Here is a 5482-nt window from a genome sequence, read left to right on the forward strand (position 1 = left end):
CTAACAGTACTCTTGCATACCTCAGTCCTTGTCTTCCTCCCCCTTTTGTGGTGGTCTGGACACTGTGTCAATCCTCCACTTCCAGGCAGTCGTTTGTCCCCCCTGGATTCCTTAACCCAATTTGATTCCCCAAACTAAAACAGCAGCCTCAGTCCTCTTCTGCTCCTTTCTCTCCGTTCTTCTCTCCCACTTTGCCGTCCAATGACAGTCAGTTCTCTTCAGCTTTGTCTCGTGTATCTCTTTGTCCCACTGTCTCTTTCATTGCCATCTCACTCCAAACATGGCAAATGTCAAACTCAGACAGTCTTCTCAAAGGTCCTTCACACACAGTGAGGTTGCAGCTTGCTGGAAACGCATCTCCATCCATCCAATCTAGATGGTGGATCTTCTCTTTCTGATGCCGTTTGCCCATAGTGCTGCTGGACCTCTCTGCTCATAACTCTGGTATTGTCTCTTGGACTTCTGTCCACTGTTGATGTTCAAGCTCGTGCTTCTGGAACTGCACTCTGTGTCTTCAGGGAGAGATTAGCTTCCTTGGAGCTTGCTTGTTCAGGATGAGGACGGGAAGCTGCAAAACAATTCAGCCAAAAATTCTGGCTGGGTGTTTCTATTTTATTTTATTTTTCTAATGATTTTAACCTATAATTTTCTTCCGACTGCTGCCCGTGGAGAATTGATCCAGGTCCGTTCCCCACCTGTAATCGACAGACTGAGAGACTTTCATTATTCAGTGTGACTCCAGATGTTTTAATCACTCCTAAAGCAACACATGTCTACTTATTTTGTTTTGAACTCTACTGACTTTAAACCCCAAAAATGAAATTTTTATTTGGTCTTAACCGCAAACACAAAAAATCTTCTTGATGTTGTTGTTAATTATTTTCATCCACAACACTCCAAATTATGTTTTCTTTTGTGTCCAGCAGGGGAAGAAGGTGACCTGTAGTGTCACTGCTTCCCCCAGTTGGAGACAATTTCCCACTCACACTTCCACACTTTTTACTTTCTTTGTTTTCATGATTTTCTTTCTCTTTTTTTTACCTCACTGTTTTACACCCACACATTAACCTGTTAACTCACTCCTCCAACCTCATTTTCCTTTCACCCCAACAGCTCTCATACAGTCCACCATCAAAGTCTCCATTCATCCTTGAATACTTGGTCAGCTTTAAATGTCACTGTTAATTTTATCAATTTATTTATCATTTCTTTAACGCTAATCCACTTTTAATTTGCTTTATTTACTTCAGTTCATTTTCTCCTATTTGATAACTACCACTTCTTGACTATTACTATTTCACAGAAAATCAACTAATCTACTTTGTCTCCCTATTTGTCATCAAAGAATTCACACACACTCACAGGCTGGTCACTCACCCCCACCTTTTCCTTCTCTCTCACACACACGCACATTTTACTCCTCGTTCGTTCCACCTGTGAACCTGCCCCTCGAGGCTGGCTCAAAAACACTTCATACTTCTTGCAGTCCCAACTTTCTGCGAGACACTTCTGCTGATTCAGGACAACGCCCTAATCAGAACAAAGAGCGGGTGCCGTCCACTCTTATACACCTCAACCTAACTAGGACAATTAGGCTCACGATCTTCAGATCGCGCAACATTTGCCTCACGAATTATTCAAACTGCGCCACGGACTGGATACCGCAGTTTCTCTTCCCCATAAAAAATAAAACCAAATTAAACCCCCCAATTGACTTCACAGTTTGCAAAAATTCGCGACACGGCCTCCTGCCGCAATTTCTACACACCACAAACACACACTTTTAGACACAAATTATTTTTGTTACTTTAATTGACTCCCGTACTTCAGACGAGACGCCGACTCTAACGGCGCTTTCACACACACTACACCGTCCTCCTTCTGCATCAGGCACTGTTCAACTCAGCTCGGAATCTAACCGGCGAAAGCAACCGATCCTGCTTTTATGCATACTTCAGACTGTGACAGGGACCTCTCCCCGACTTAGTTATTTAAGGAGCCACGAATCCCCAGGTCACCACCCTGGATCTCCTGCCCTCACAGGTCCTAGCCCCGCGTCCGAGACTAGGTGGGGTAACCAAACCCGTGACACACACAGCCCTCAGCTGGCGACGAGGCCTTAAACCCCGCTTTCTAACTAATAGTAACACACTTTCCTGCTTTAACGCACGGAGGACGGATCACACACCGCCACTTTTTTCCTAATAACTAAGACGGATGAAACACCGATTCTACTAATCCGTAACAAACGTCTCCTGCTTTAACGCACTGAGATGTTCTTACGGGGCGCTAAACATCAACTTGGAGTTCTTAGAAAAGTCTCTTGCTTTAGTCGCTCACAGTACGCTAAACATCAACTTGGAGTTCTTACAAAAGTCTCTTGCTTTAACGCACTGAGACGGACGCTAGCCGCCTTTTTTTTCTACTGAGTGAATTTACACTGCGATACGTTCAACTTAGCGAACAGATAATTTAGGCTTTAAACAATATGCACGGTTCGAAAATAAACAGGTCGTGCTTACCTTTTAATCATGTGAGCTAGCTCTCTGTTCGCCTCGTTTCACGATCTCAGCTCTGCCAATTCATCCTCTCTGCGCCTCGAGCGAATCCCAGGGTTTCGGCACCAAAACTGTTACGAAATCAGTTTTACCCCTGTTCTTTTATTCGTCGAAACTTCCAGAGACGGCACCGGAACTCAGTAGTCATTTTCACAAAACTTTTATTCATCTTTATTCATCTTCATTTAAGCATGCACTTCTAGAAGGGAAGACGAGGCCGGTGTGTCCCTCTGCAAAATCTTCACCCCTTTGTTAGTTACAGCCAGCTTTATAGAGGCGTCCCCATCATAAAACCCCCTACGGTGTGCTGCAAACTCTGTGTCTGTGTCTATGTGAGTGCTCGTGTGTGACTGTGTACGCATACCTGTATGTATGTGTGTGCGCGTAAGTGAGTGTGCGTGACAGTTAAAACACTGTGGGTGTAGGTGACTCCCTAGAGGTCATAAAAAAACCCATTTCCCTTCCAGACCACAGTTATCCAGGTCAAATGTTGAGACCCCCACCCAAACATTCTCTGGGGAATTTCCTCTCAGGATTAACTCCTCTCTGTTTTACTTTCACAGTTCAACTGGGGAGGGTCTCCTATACTCTGCTCCTAAATTCAGGACACCATCAGGCCTTTATTACATTGAGGGCAGTGTCAATGTCTCTACAATAATTCTAGATTCTATGTTAACACATTTCTAAACTCTAAATCAGCTAAACATTTCTACAAACTCTTTTCAGCAGAAATTCTGCTGATTGAACTCTTTTCAGCAGAATTTTTAATTTTTTCACTACTTTTCACTACTTTTCAGTACAAATCTCAGCTTTTTCAGCTGTTTTCAGCAAAAACCTCTTTTCAGCAGAATTCTACTGATTGATCTCTTTTCAGCAGAATTCTGCTTATTGAACTCTTTTCTGCAGAAATTCTTCTGATTGAACTCTTTTCAGCAGAATTTTTAATTTTTTCACTACTTTTCAGCACAAATCCCAGCCTTTTCAGCTGTTTTCAGCAGCAACCTCTTTTCAGCAGAATTCTACTGATTGAACTCTTTTCAGCAGAATTCTGTTGATTGAACTCTTTTCAGCAGAAATTCTGCTGATTTAACTCTTTTCAGCAGAATTTTAAATTTTTTCACTACTTTTCAGTACAAATCTCAGCTTTTTCAGCTGTTTTCAGCAAAAACCTCTTTTCAGCAGAATTCTGCTGATTGAACTCCTTTCAGCAGAAATTCTGCTGATTGAACTCTTTTCAGCAGAATTTTAAATTTTTTCACTACTTTTTAGCACAAATCCCAGCTTTTTCAGCTGTTTTCAGCAAAAACCTCTTTTCAGCAGAAATTCTGCTGATTGAACTCTTTTCTGCAGAAATTCTTCTGATTGAACTCTTTTCAGCAGAATTTTTAATTTCTTCACTACTTTTCGGCAGAATTTTAAATTTTTTCACTACTTTTTAGCACAAATCCCAGCTTGTTCAGCTGTTTTCAGCAAAAACCTCTTTTCAGCAGAATGCTACTGATTGAACTCTTTTCAGCAGAATTCTGCTTATTGAACTCTTTTCTGCAGAATTTTTAATTTCTTCACTACTTTTCAGCACAAATCCCAGCTTTTTCAGCTGTTTTAAGCAACAACCTCTTTTCAGCAGAATTCTACTGATTGAACTCTTTTCAGCAGAATTCTGCTTATTGAACTCTTTTCAGCAGAAATTCTTCTGATTGAACTCTTTTAAGCAGAATTTTTAATTTCTTCACTACTTTTCAGCAGAATTTTAAAAATTTTCACTACTTTTCAGTACAAATCTCAGCTTTTTCAGCTGTTTTCAGCAAAAACCTCTTTTCAGCAGAATTCTACTGATTGAACTCTTTTCAGCAGAATTCTGCTTATTGAACTCTTTTCTGCAGAAATTCTGCTGATTGAACTCTTTTCAGCAGAATTTTTAATTTCTTCACTACTTTTCAGCAGAATTTTTAATTTTTTCACTACTTTTCAGCACAAATCCCAGCTTTTTCAGCTGTTTTCAGCAAAAACCTCTTTTCAGCAGAATTCTACTGATTGAACTCTTTTCAGCAGAATTCTGTTGATTGAAATCTTTTCAGCAGAAATTCTGCTGAAATAACTCTTTTCTGCAGAATTTTTAATTTCTTCACTACTTTTCAGCACAAATCCCAGCTTTTTCAGCTGTTTTCAGCAACAACCTCTTTTCAGCAGAATTCTACTGATTGAACTCTTTTCAGCAGAAATTCTGCTGATTGAACTCTTTTCAGCAGAATTCTACTGATTGAACTCTTTTCAGCAGAAATTCTGCTGATTGAACTCTTTTCAGCAGAATTTTAAATTTTTTCACTACTTTTTAGCACAAATCCCAGCTTTTTCAGCTGTTTTCAGCAAAAACCTCTTTTCAGCAGAAATTCTGCTGATTGAACTCTTTTCTGCAGAAATTCTTCTGATTGAACTCTTTTCAGCAGAATTTTTGATTTCTTCACTACTTTTCGGCAGAATTTTAAATTTTTTCACTACTTTTTAGCACAAATCCCAGCTTGTTCAGCTGTTTTGAGCAAAAACCTCTTTTCAGCAGAATGCTACTGATTGAACTCTTTTCAGCAGAATTCTGCTTATTGAACTCTTTTCTGCAGAATTTTTAATTTCTTCACTACTTTTCAGCACAAATCCCAGCTTTTTCAACTGTTTTCAGCAACAACCTCTTTTCAGCAGAATTCTACTGATTGAACTCTTTTCAGCAGAATTCTGCTTATTGAACTCTTTTCTGCAGAAATTCTGCTGATTGAACTCTTTTCAGCAGAATTTTTAATTTTTTCACTACTTTTCAGCACAAATCCCAGCTTTTTCAGCTGTTTTCAGCAAAAACCTCTTTTCAGCAGAATTCTACTGATTGAACTCTTTTCAGCAGAAATTCTGCTGATTGAACTCTTTTCAGCAGAATT

This window comes from Neolamprologus multifasciatus, chromosome 3 (assembly GCF_963576455.1).
Source record: "Neolamprologus multifasciatus chromosome 3, fNeoMul1.2, whole genome shotgun sequence".
Lineage (NCBI taxonomy): Eukaryota > Metazoa > Chordata > Actinopteri > Cichliformes > Cichlidae > Neolamprologus > Neolamprologus multifasciatus.